Source organism: Cucumis melo, chromosome 6 (assembly GCF_025177605.1).
Source record: "Cucumis melo cultivar AY chromosome 6, USDA_Cmelo_AY_1.0, whole genome shotgun sequence".
NCBI lineage: Eukaryota > Viridiplantae > Streptophyta > Magnoliopsida > Cucurbitales > Cucurbitaceae > Cucumis > Cucumis melo.
Window position 1 is genome coordinate 22790789 of NC_066862.1, and position 14607 is coordinate 22805395.

The 14607-nt window shown below is 35.6% G+C and overlaps 1 pseudogene; it reads right to left on the reverse strand.

Moving 5' to 3' along the window:
* Positions 1 to 12297: 12297 nt before the first annotated feature.
* Positions 12298 to 13069, reverse strand: LOC127149722 (putative cytochrome c biosynthesis ccmC-like mitochondrial protein; annotated as a pseudogene).
* Positions 13070 to 14607: the final 1538 nt, after the last annotated feature.

A 14607-nucleotide genomic window follows, 5' to 3' on the forward strand; every position in this document is an offset into this window, starting at 1 on the left:
TCAGGCTAGCTTGCTGCTTAGTTAAGAGGAGGTAGAAAGCTCAAGAGGTAGGTAGCGCAAGACAAGCTCTTGTAAATGATGCACCCACCATCTATAGGCGAGGAGAAAGGATAAGTAGTTTCAGCGGTAGCTTTAGTTATGGCTGCTGAAGATGAAATTTTTTCGTAAGCTCTCAAATTCTTTGAGCCTTTGCTTTATAGAGAGATTTGACCCTCTTCTGAATTACTTCTACATTTGAAGACTTATTGATAAGAAGATTAAATGAAAAGCTAATATGGAAACTCATTCGGAGTAGCTTAATTAGGCAAGTTTGGACCTCTTTTTTCAAAAAAAATGGAACTCAATTCAACTCCTACGGAGCCTTTTACGTCCTTCTAAACCTACGGCAAGGAAAGAAGACTCTTTCTATGGATAGACTTTCTTTTACTATGTCCTTCTACAGGATCTCAGGCAAACCTAGTCAACTTCGGCCTGTGTAGGGGTTTATGCTCGCACTCTTGTTCATGAGTATGGATAAAGGTGAGAAGAAATTCAATCAAAGGCCACCAACTCACTAAGAAACGCTAGAAAGATGCTCTTTTTGACATGTGGCTGAAGTTGAACATCTTCATCCTTTGCTATTAGCCTAGCATACCAGGGGCCCGTTAGGACTTTCATCTTGGGGTTCACTCCAAACCTTCTTCCATAGGGATTGAGGCCACCTGTGGTACATACCACTCTATCAAAGAGTGGAAAGTAGGTTTGATCCTTTTTTCCATCCTAGAACCTAAAAAAATACTATAAGGAGTTGACCTATCTCCATATAGATTCCAATTCTATTCTCTTTTCATATCTATAAATCATTCTATTCTCATATCTTATTCATTATGCTGCTTTCGTTCATCACACTGAGAATGATAGACCTGCGACTAGTAAAGTTGTTAGAGAAGTTTTTGAGGCAGAAGGTATCTATTGATGCACCTTTAGTTTAGTATCCACCTTTTTGCTTTGATGACTCAGCACAAAGATGCTTCTGAGGTGCTACTGAGAATAGCTACAGGTGATCAGAGTTGGGAAGGATTAGACAGCAAAGACACATTCGAGAAAGTAGATCCGACCCTGGGTTACCCTATACTTTCAATATGGATCGAAAGAGGAAGCCAAGACACTAGTTCAAATTTCAGTTGAGATTCAGACCATCAAACACCAATTATAAGGATTCAGACACAATACAAGAGAAAGATTGAGTCATCTGGTTGCAAGATGACTTGAGAAAATTGAATGAGTTGCTTGACAGGTGTACGAGAAAGAAAATATAAGGACTATGAAGCGATGGAAGAAGACTGAAGTAGGTCATCGATAGGTGACGACAATGGACCTGGAGAGGAGCAGTTGACTTTAAGGTATGCCCCAGCATTACCAACATATAGTCTTTCTTTATCAATGAAATTCTTGGAGCTGGCATATGAGGTGGAAAAAAACAGATAGAATTACTAAGAACCAGAGATGGAACCTCGACTTTCTATATTCAGTCTTGCGGGGTAGTCCTTCAGAAGTATTCTTAGTGAAAGGACAATGAACTCCCTTTACATTTTTCGACCTCACTTAACTTTGGCATTCCTAGGTGTAATCCTTATTTGAATCATCAAATGATAAGTAGGAAGGGCGAAATCAACTTACCTTTATCTTCTCTTTCTTATCTTTCAATGTTTTCGTCAAAGAAAAAATATAAGGGTATGGCCGATGTCGATTCGTATGGCAATGCGGACTCGACTCAGGATGAGGATTCCGCTTTAAATAATGCTGCTATAAGCTGAAAGAGCTGGTAAGCTATTTCATTAAACAAAAGGAAAAAGCATCTACAGGTTGCCCTCGTCGTAAGGGGCAGGGGTCAGCCAAAGAGGGTCAGTCGGACTCGATTAGGACCCTTGATCCGATTTAGTTAGATTCTTCCATGCGATAATATATGTGTATTGGTATAATCTTTAGGACTAGTTCTTACTTCTGATCTTGCTGAATAATTAGTGTCGGTTTAAGCTGGCAATTTGCTTCTGATTCTAGAAAAAGAAAGATTTTTTATACTGAATTCAGATAGACGGTAGATTATTGAGAACTCTGTAAGATAGGTCAACTCCTTACGGAGCCTCGTCCTCTTCAACGTCTAGTGGTTTCTGGCCACCAACCCCTTGTTCATTAAGGTGGTATTTTCTTATTCAAAGTTGGTGATCCTTAGAGCTCAAGCACTTTCTATACCCGAGTCTATTACTGAAATGAAATGGGTTTAATGGAGGTCAGTGAAGTGCTCCTTCTACAGCTCCATCCCTTTCATGATCAGTTGTAGTCTGCTCCACTCGTTGAAGTTCATAAAGTTGGACCACTTCGAAGATCTAGGGTTATAGGAGAGCGAGACAAAAGATCGAAGAAGCGGGAGACCCAGTTTCTGCTTCAGTAGAGTGATCACAAATATATAGGGAGGCAATCCTTGTGGCAAAGCCATTCTAACAAATATATGTTGAAGGAGGTGGATAATAGACAAAGTGGATTCCATAGCTTTCGTCATCAGACTAATCATAAGTCAGGTACAAGTCCTTGATATGGCAAGTAGGCGCTTAGGTGCTGACCTACTCGGAGAGCAAGAAAGTGTGAGGATCAAGAACTAGGACAACTACTCATCTTTCTATTCCCAATCTCAAAATAGGGGACAGTCGAAACCTTTATTCAAAAGTGAGTATCTTTGACAATGAGTTTGAGGAAAATGTAGTAGTTTCAGTCGCAGTAGCGAGAGAAAAGGAGAAATTCCCCAAGGTAATGAATAGAAATACATAAATCAAAGACTAGAATACGACCACCTAGTACGAAGCAAGAGCTATCAGCGTCAGAAGAAGTCAGCAAAAGAGGGAGGACGCGCCTAATTCATCGAGTTAGGAGTAGGTTCAATTTGAAAAGGAGGCCAGTCCTTCCATTAGCAGAAGAATGTTCAAAGAATATTGATAGGTCAGACCCATATTGAAAGGATAAAATCCCTTGCGCAGCGGAAAAATTACATAACCATTACCCAACTTTAATTGGAACCTAAAAATACCAATACATTGCAAAAAAAAATATACATAAACTAAACTCTTGCAAATATTACAATTATAGTATCATAAATTAGGCTCATAGCACATCATTTTTACATTTGCAAAAATAGCAAAATTGAAGCCCAGCCCGCATTTTAAAATTACGAAATTACGAAGTTACCCTTCAGTCATTACTGATACACCAATATATATGGTTGACACACCAATATACGGTTGATACACCAATATATACGATTGATACACCAATATATATCGTTGATACACCTGATTTGATGTACTGCTCGTACACTTTTTTTTACTCTATAATACTTCACTGATACATATTATTAGTTTAAAACACTTGATATGTTGTTGATACACTCAATCAATTAAATACACTTGAAGCACTAAGAATGATACATTTTATATATCGTTGATACACTTGTTATTGTTTCCTGATACACTCGATAGATTTAATACACTTAATCACTTGCTAAACTTCATTGATACATATTATTAGTTTGATAGACTTGATATGTTGTTGATACAGTTGCTCAACTGTTGATATACTCAATCAATTAAATACACTTTGATGCACTAAGAATGATACACTTTATATATCATTGATACACGTTATATATCATTGATACACTTGTTATTGTTTGCTGATACACTTGATAGATTTTATACACTTAATCACTTGCTAAACTTCGTTAATACATATTATTAGTTTGAAATACTTGATATGTTGTTGATACACTTACTCAACTATTGATACACTTAATCAATTAAATACACCTGATGCGCTAAGAATGATACACTTTATATATCGTTGATACATTTGTTTGTTTGCTAATACATTTAATAGATGTAATACACTTAATCACTTGCTAAACTTCATTGATACATATTATTAGTTTGAAACACTTGATATGTTGTTGATACATTTGCGAAACTGTTGATACACTCAATTAATTAAATACACCTGATGCACTAAGCATGATACACTTTATGTATTGTCGATACAGTTGTTGTGGTATGTTTACAATCTTAATAACATGTTGAACATCATTATCGCCTATAGTCAACAAATTAAAACTGAAAGTTCAATACATGACTCAACCTGAATTTCAGTATGAATCAAGTTCACAAAAGAATCAAATGATGATATCGCTCCATCAACCAAAACACAATTTGTTTTATAATCCACATAGTAATGTTGCTCAACCCATTGACCTTTTTGAAAAACAATTACTGCCAATTTAACCATAACTACAATGAACTGCAACAATTTTGGGAAAATAAAAAACACGTAGTAAGTATATCAGTCAACTAATACATATAATATAAGTATATCATACCGTTGATATAAAAAACTGATACAAATTAAAAAAAATAGAACCGAACGTAACTAAATAAAATCAAACTGATCTACGAAGTTCCTTTTGATAAAAGATATTATGAACAAATAAAAGAACAAATAAAAGAGATGAGGAAGAACAAATCGTAGCCCTAATTTTAATAAATAATATATGAGCAATTCACATAAATAATATTAGGGCTTCAAAAAGGGGGAAGAAATACATACATAATTCTTGTTTTCTCTGAAGAAAAAATGAGGAGAATAGGAGAAGAAGACGAGGAGAAGATGATAAAAAACAAAAAAAAGAAGCTGACAAAGAGAGAAATCTAAAAGAACGAAACTGAAGAGAGAAGAGAAGAACGGTGGAGAAGAGGCAGAAGAAGACGAGAAGAAGAGAAGTAGGTGAATAGGAGAAATGGTGAAGAAGAACGATAGAGAAGAGAATAAGAAAACGAAAAATGAAGGAGAACAATAAAGAAAAACAAAAGAGGAAGAGAAAACACCAAAGAAGGGTAATTTTGGAATAATAAAAAGAATAAAATAAGAAATGTCAACCAAAATTAAAAAGTTGCTATATTTGCAAAATTGAAAATGTTAGTGCTAATATTGCTAAATTAGATTTTTATTGTGCCACCCAAAACAATTTCCCTTTCTATTATGGTTAAGCATGCTATCAAGAAATAAATTACAAAGAACGAAGAACATGAAACTTACAATCATGGACGACTCTGGATCTACATGCCACCAAATTTGGAGACACCACCACTTGGAAACCTTCCTATTCTCTGACTTATTTGATTTGTAGGAACCAATTGGAAGGAGGAGAATTCTAAGATGGAATTTTCTTCTTGAGAGAATTGTATCCTACGAATCTCAGAACAGTTCTATGAATTACAAATTACTCCCCCTTTTTCAGACTGAAGAAGAGGGAAGTTGGAGAGGATCAGGGAGCCTGAGAAAACCACCCAGGTTCCCTATTAATTTAATTTGATTAAATTAATTAAATTATATTTAATTAATATTTCATTTAAATCATATTTAAATGAATATCTCTCACATAACCTACAGTTTAAATTTAATTAATTTAATTAAATCAAATTTAATTAAGTCAAATTAAACTAAACTATTAATTAATTATCTAATTAATTAATCGCTAAGTTAAATATCTTATATTTAATTTAATCCAAATTTGAATCATATTTAAATATAAATGTCTCTCACAACCTATAGTTTTAATATGTATTATATACACATTAAATTTTAACCTATAGTTTTAATATTTATCATATACACATTAAATTTTAACCTATAGTTTTAATATGAATCTAATTCACATTAAATTAATATTTGCGCTTATTCAAATATTTATTCTCATAAGTTAATTTTGAATCATATTCACAATTAAATTTATATAATAAAGTGTAATTAAAATATAAACTTTACATTATAATGTATTACCATACATTATATTAATTCCCAAAGTAAATTTGAACATTTCAAATTACAACCAATACAATTAAATTCCATTACCCTTTACGAGATAGAAAGGGGACCTAATCGACTATAGATCAGAAGATACAACGATATGAGATTAATTGGTTAAACTCGTTAACTACATTGATCAATATTCGTTAACTGTGTGTACACTCCACTAAAGACTCACAGCTGATTCTTCTCACTATAGATATATTTCTGTGTCCACGGATGTAGACCAATACCAGTAAGTTAGTCCTCCACAAGTGTTTATAACACCAGCTGGGGTCAAATTATGGTAGGGCCCTTTAATACCAATGTTCCTCTAATGAACAACATGTTTATGGTCCAACCACTAAACATAAATCCCTCTCGTGCCATAAAGAGGGTAGCGCTCTTTGTTTAAGTCCCACAGACACCATTTAAGGGAATTCCATCTTGTGTGATTATGTTCCCAGCTCTCCACTCGATCTTGCCCCCAAAATAATAAACATATTGAGTCCGCAATTTGGTCATCTCACCCATACAAATTAAAGGACGATTCCTTGTAAACAGGAGTCATAATACACTCAGGATTAAGACTAAGTTACCTAGGTCATCCTAATGAAATAGAAACCCAACTAGTTAACAGAGTTACATCTAATGGTTACTATTTCGTGGTCCAGCCTTATGCAAACTCATTGCATAGGATACCCTCACTTCCATGTCGCCTACATGAACGCTTTGGATCAATGTGTTTGTATCAAATACAAAGTGAGTTGTATCCTGATGGAAAAAAAACATTAAGAGCATGCAGCAGCAGAAGAAAAGATCATATTTTACTCTATATGCATCTAAACAATTTAGAAATTAACATGCAACTTCTAAACAAAAGACCTAAACGATGAGAGAAAAAAGGTAAACGATGAGCTTACCTTTTTAATTCTCAACTTCTTCTTTTGCTCCAAAGCTTCTTCTCTATCTGAAGATCACAAGCAAAGGACAACCACTAAGTTGACCTACTAATCTTAGGACTAAAAACTGAGTTGTGGGACTCTTTTCTATGAAGGAAAACTTAGAGAGAAGGAAGAAAGAAGGTGTATCGTTTAGAGATTTTTATGAGAATCATCATCTGTTCTCATTCTGAAATTAGAAGTTTAAATAGAAAAATTACATGCAAAATGCATGCAATTTATTTCATATAATCTCAACACCTAATTAATCCATTAACTATTAATGGAATTAGTGGCTTCTAATTGCATTACAATCTGCCACATTTCTCACTAACATTTAGTAGTAAATATATCAGTCAAAGGACAATTTGGTCATTTTGACCAATTTAAGTCAAATTCAAACTTTGACTTTTCTTAGTTAAAAGTCAACTTTTTGACTTTTTGCTATTTTATCCATTTTGACTAATTTCAACCTCCTGAATATGAATCCACATTCATTTTCCTAAAATTCATATCATATTTGAATATAAAGTTTAAAGTTTATAATTACCGAATTATATCATATATACTTGTCGGTTTCTCTCTTTTTACCTAATTCAAACAATTCGAATTTTTCCAACATATTGTTCTTAGTTGAATCTATATGAACTAGTAGGGGAACCTAATGGACCTATAGATCATGGGCTCCAATGATTCGAGATTAACTGGCTAAACTCTTTTAGACCAAGCTTAATCAACATTCGTTAACTAAAGAGTCACTCCACTAAAGACTCTTAGTTGCACTCCCGTCACTATAGTTATAATTCTCCACCTGATATAACCATGATGAGTAAGTTGATCATTCACAGGTTGTTAGTAATCTTGGCTGGGTCAAAATACCATTTTACCCCCGAGATTACATCTTGCTCCTTAACACACCCACTGATACACTATTGAACAATTGGTTTAAGGTCCAACCTATAAACTTGAATCCTTCTCGGGCCAATGAGAAGGTGGGGCCCCTTGTTCAAGACTTGGATTCAGATCTTAAGGGAACAACCTATTTACTATCCCAGAAGTGAGTAGGAGTGAATTTCGTCTTGCACCCTATGTTTCTAGTTATCCACTCAGTCTTATCCCTGAAATGGGAGGCTTATTGGGCCAGCGACAATGAGCTGCTCTCATCTATGTAGATCTAAGGATACTACCTAATGAGCCGAAGTTCATAGTTAGCTCAAGATTAAGATCAAGTTACCTCGGCCATCATAATTGAAATAGCTAGTTTATAGTTTACGGTGTTATAACTAAAAGTGACTATTTCGAGGTTCCAGTCTTATGCAAACCATTTACATAGGACGCCCCCACTCCCATGTCTCTACATGAACGACTCAGAATTACATCGTTTGTAGTAACTACGGAGCAGGCCGCATCCATAGTGTTTTTCTAGAATAAGCAGCCCAACCTTATTCATACGCTATAGATTATTTGGGCTATTAACTCGAACTTAATCCATGTTTATGTCTCTACATAAAGTTCAAGTGTAACGAAAAACTTAGTAAAATAGCCTTGGGACCATAATTTATTGGTTTTAAGATTATAGCATTCAATAATAAACTTATTGAATCAAATAACAAAGTACAAGTTTTAGGACATAAATTCCAACAAACTCCCACTTGGACAAAGACTACCAGTAGGATAAACAAAGTTAGAATTTAAACAATGAGAGAAGAATAAATATATATGAGTACAATATGTATATTAAACTAGGACACAATCCCAATAAATCTCCCAGTTGTAGGTGACTCTCAAACACTTTAGCCATGAGAGCTTTTGTAAACAGATCAGCCATGTTTTGCTCGAAGGAGATTTTTGTTACTATAACATCTCATCAATGTACGATTTCCCTGATAAGATGGTACTTTCATTCAATGTGTTTTCCTCGTTTGTAAACGGTTCTCGTGAATTTGCAACTGCACCACTATTGCCACAGTATAAGGTGATTGGCAGATGCATATTTGGAACAACTTTCAAATCTATTAAGAACTTTTTAAGTCATACTGCTTCCTTTGCTGCTTCATAGGCTGCTACATGTTCAGCTTCCATAGTGGAGTCAATAATACATTATTGTTTTATGCTTCTCCATACTATTGCTCCTTCATTCAGAGTGAAAACTAATCCCGATGTAGACTTTTTAACATCTTTATCAGATTGAAAATCAGAGTCAGTGTATCCAGTAAGGCTCAGATCCTTAGAACCATACACAAGCATGTAGTCTTTTGTTCTTCTAAGATATTTTAGAATATTCTTAACGGCTGTCCAATGATCACGTCCAGGATTGGATTGATATCTACTAACTATCCCTACTGAATAGCAAATGTCAGGTCTAGTACATAACATTGCATACATCAGGCTTCCAACAATAGAAGCATAGAGAATGTTACCCATATCCTCAACTTCTTGAGGTGTCTTTGAACAATGTTCTTTTGATAAATAAATTCCATATCTGTACGGCAACAGACCCTTTTTGAAATTTTACATCTTATATCTTGACAACATTTTGTCTGTATAAGATGTTTGAGACATGGCTAGTGTTTTGTTCTTTCGGTTTCAAACTATTTGGATACCAAGAACGTATTGAGCATTTCCCAAATCTTTCATTTGGAATTGTGTAGCTAGCCATTTCTTAATATCAGTTAGATGACCTACATCATTCCCAATGAGTAGTATGTCATCTATATACAGAATTAAGAATGATACAGTAGAATTGATGATCCTTTTGTAAACACAAGGTTCATCAACATTTTGTTCAAAACCATAAGATTTGATTGCAGTATCAAACCTTATGTTCCAAGATCTAGATGCTTGTTTTAATCCATATATGGATTTTTGAAGCTTACAAACTTTTTGTTCTTGACCATTTTGTATGAACCCCTCTTGTTGGATCATATAGATACTCTCCTCAAGATTTCCATTTAAAAAGGTTGTCTTGACATCCATCTGCCAAATTTCATAATTATAAAGAGTGGTGATGGATAAGAGTATTCTAATCAACTTTAGCATGGCAACAGAAGAGAAAGTTTCTACATAATTCACTCCCTCCTTTTGTGTATAACCTTTTGCCACTAGTTGAGCTTTGAAAGTCTGTACTTTACCAGCTTGGTCTCGTTTTCTCTTGTAGATCCATTTACAACCAATAGGTTTTACATCCTTTGGTTGATCTACTAGAGTCTAGACAGAATTAGAATACATAGATTCCATTTTGAGGTCCATGACTTTGATCCATTGGTCACAATCTACATTATTCATCGCCTGTTTATAGGTTAATGGATCCTCTATCCCATCATCAGGTGTGATGATTTGAGCTTTACTTAAACCCAAGTAGCGATCAGGCTGTCGTACAACCCTCCCACTACGTCGAGGTTCTCCCAACTCTTGAGAAGGATGTGTTTGACCAAAATTCCTAGTTTTATCAACTACTTTAGTGGATGAACTAGGTCTATCTGTAGTATTTTTGGAAATTTCTTCTAATACTAGTTTACTGCGAGTTTGATGATTTCTTATGTGGTCTTCCTCTAAGAACGTAGCATTTGTCGATACAAATACTTTATTTTCTTAAGGGTCATAAAACAAACGACCTCTTGATTCTTTTGGATAACCTACAAATAGGCATAATTTCGAACGACGTTCCAACTTTTTAGGATTTTGCACCAACACGTGTGTTGGACATCCCCAAATCCTAAAGTAAATTCCTACTTGATCAAAAGCACAAGAAATTACACTCATTGGAAGGGAAGCAGGCACTAGAATTGCATGTATCCCAAGGCTGTAAGGGCACTCACAATTAAGCTTTTTCCCACAAGCTCAAAAGCTAAAATGTGCCTTCTTAAATTCTTTGAGCCTCCTCTCAATGGAACCTAGAACCTCTTATCTAACATAATCTCCAGGGATCAAGATTTTCTTTAAAAATATAGGCTTTCTCTTTCTTCTTCTTCTCTTTTCTTAAGGGATCGGTGGAGTTTGTCCTCTATGAGCTAGTATTGCACACAAGCCCCTCTTGAGAACTCTAATTATACCAGCCTATATAGCGGTCTTGCACATTCATCCATTTCTGACTTGTCAATAGAGAACATTCTCAAATCTTAACTTAGCAAAAAAAAAAAAAAAAAAAGTGACTGCTACTTATTCAAGAGCAGCCACAACGAATCTAGTCTCCTCCAACCACTTCAGCCATAGAAAGAGCGACTTTCTTTCCTGTAACTGCTATTGGTCTCGTCGTAACCTTTGCTCTCTAGCTTGAATCCCTTGAACCCCGTACGCCTGCTGTTGATTGAAGCTCCTGGAGATGGATCCGACACTTTCTCATTCCCTTTCTCATATTACATTGAGCCTTTCTTTTGATCTTTTGATGTTCACAGGTCTAAAGATTATAAAATAACTCGATTGAAATGAGAGGGGCAAAGCAAAACTCCTTATTCTTAAAAGGAGTGCAACGAAGGAAACTCCACTAACCGACTACGTAGGATGAGTCAAAAATCCATATAAACCTGAATCAATGAACAAAATCTCGATTGAAAGGAGAGAAAAGAACCATTTGATTTTGAAGTCCAACTGCTAAGTGGGAATATATAGTATGAAAGTAGCGGCATAATAATTCAAAAACCTTCCAAACCTACTAGACAGATTCAAGCCCTTGTTCATTGATTGTTCATTGATTTTCTTTCTTTAACGTTTGAGAATATTGCTCAACGTAGTAAGATGTACAAGGAGCGAAGCCCTAGAAGGAGGAAACTTTAGTAAAGAAGCAGAGTGGACTCCTACGGCACCCCATAAAGAAAAGGTTAGGAGCTTGATTTATGGATGTTCATTGACTTGTCTGATTTTGATGAAAAGAAATGAAAATTGCCCCTTCTTCCTTTAACCTTGAACTGACTAGTAGGTTCTGGAGAACGTAAAAGGATATTTCTTGCCTCCTCCTCTAACTTTAACGTTTTAGTAGGTGGTCGCTTTGTTTCGCTAGGCTTGATCTTTATTTGGACATTCTTCCTCTCAAACTGATCGATGTTGTTGGGAGAAAGCCTATTCCTCTCTTTAATCTTCCTTAATCTTTCTTTATGATTTCCGCTTATTTCTTGTAGTTTTGATACATGTTGTTTGTTAAGATTTGATTTGAGAGTGTGAAACTAAGGCTCACCTCGATAAAAAAGGCTCAGGCCCTAGTAGGGGTGGAGTCGAGCTAGCTCAAATATAGTCTGTCTTTTCCTTTTTTTTTGACTACTACTTATAACAAAAAGGATCTCTCTTTGTTTACAGATAGATATCATGTGTACTGATTGACCAGTTGCAATCGATACCTATTGATAGATGAAAGAGAGAAGAGCCAGAAGTAGCATATCTTTCAAGAAAGAAATTATTTGACTTATAAGCAATCCCCCCCCCCTAGAATGGAACACAAGCTATCTTCAATAAAAGAGGGGAAGCCTTATTGATTGGATTGACGGATTAAGGATGTCAGTCATGCTTTACCAATTTCCAATGCCGCCTCAATGAACCTCAAATTCTTTGAGCCTGGTGATGTCATTTTAGCATAAAAAGTTGAGATTTCTTCCGTGAAAGGAGATTTGGGAAAAATGGAATAGGAAGATGTGTTTCCAAAATGAAGAAGATACGGGTTGCTAAGGAAACGTTAACAAAGTTAGACAAGATTGGAATGGGCATAGGAACATGTATTAATGTACCAAATCCACTAATTCTCCCAAGTTGATGCAATGTATTCCACCAGTTGATTGAAAACTTGATTATTGGTATATCAATCGGTCCAAGACAGATTGAATAGAAGTCGGTTCAATAAGAAGCTTTTGAAAATGTAATGCACCCACGTAAATAAGGAACGAGATGAATACAGAGGTTAAACGAGCATCCCACACCCAAAAAGTGCCCCACATAGGTCTTCCCTAAAACCCCCCAATCACAAAAGTCAATAAGGTAAAAAAAAAAAAAAAAGCACCCATTTCTATACCGGTTCCGGAAGAGCGAAGAAAAAGGGAATGTTTTGTTAATAGGAAGAAGAAAGTGGTGATAAGTCGTAGCGATATAAACAAGAATACTCATCCGAGCCATAAGAACATGTACGTACAGAATATGAAAATTTCCACTTGTTAAAGATCTAGTGGTGCTACCCGAAGAATGGCCATCACTGTTAAGAACAACCAAGATCCAATGATAATTTGCGCATAGCTTCTGGTCTTTAACATAAAAAATGACGGTTGTAATAAGGAAAGAGACATCTTTCAATTTGGTCCTAACTAGTGGAACAAGAGAGACATCTATTTTCAATAAACAAGAAATGAGCCCCTTTTGTTTTTGCGGAGGAGCCTTCTTCTTCCCAGGAAGTGGCATACCAAAAAAAATAAAAGAAAATACTAAAATTCCTAACCTACTCAAAACCTACTTACCAAAAGTGAAACGATTGCCCACTTTTTGAAAAGAAAGAAAAAGCGCAATCAATGAACAAGGTAAGCCATAGGCTTGAATCTTTTGAGTAGGTTAGCAAAACATAATAGAGAAAGTTGGATCAATTTCATAAAGAGGTCCAAGAAAGGAAAGCCTAGAGTCAAATCCTTGGATTTCCACTAAAAGACCTTGATTTTGGATTGAGAATAATATATTCTAAGTCTATCAGTGAAATGGAATCTTTGAATGAAAAGGGCTAAGGCATCCTTATCTTGGTAGGTTGACAACGAGAGCAGTTGTTAACTGGGCACCCATACCCTTTCTAGTCAATGGCCCCCACTCACGAAGCGGTGGAGTTCATTCCTAGTTATGAAAGGAAAGATCTCCTACGAGTAGAACCCTTAGTCCCGAATGGTTGACTTTACGTGAAAAGAAAGATTCCACCTGTAGGGAAAGAGGCTAAACAGATAGTCGAAGGAGAGGACACAAAGGTAAGAGTGAGAGGAGTGAGGCTCGAGCTAAACTCAAAAGTGAGAGGAAAACCAGCATATTCAGAACTGCCCCTAGTATCCTATCTTATGTCTAATGTGGGTATTAAATCATCAAAGGTGGCTACTCAGATCGAGAATGAGAAGAAAGGGCACATAAATAGGATAGGAATGATCTTTGGAGGCGTCAGACATCCACGAACGGCCAATATAACCTATTCTTTCTGCATTTGATTTACAAGAAGGAAGAAGACTCAAAGGGTTTCAAGCCTCTATTTGCAAGGACTGTGTTCTCAACCAGGGAGGAATAGCGTCTCATGATCTCTTTCATTCTCTCTTTGAATTGGACGTGAATGAGAAGATTTTTGGTTTCAGTCTAAGTAGTTGAACGAGTAGAATAGCTAAACCTCCAGGTCCCATATAATGGTAAATGCAGAGTGATGTTATGGGAACAACTCCCCACTAAGAGAAAGAGGATTAAGGAAGGTGCTCTACCTGGCACAGATCAAGGCCCATTTCGGTTGGGAACCTAGGTGAACCTTCCTATCCATTCAGTGGAATCAAAAAGTCCAAGGATTTAGTCATCCATATCATAATCAAAAGATAAGATATAGGAAAAGATTAAAGAAGAAGAAGACATTCAAGTCTAATATATCTGGAAGACACTCATCCTCCGTAGCTTAATTAGGAGTTTTATAAGAAGTCACATTAAATTACTCCAGATGAGTGTGAAATCTTTTCTATTAATATGGTATAATAAACAAGTCCAGAGGACGCTCAAAGAATTTGAGAAGCAACTGAAAGTTCACCTTCCGAAGGCACGAAACGAAGAAACTATTAAGGAGTGCATTAATAAAATAATTTCGCTCAAAACGAAAGGTGAA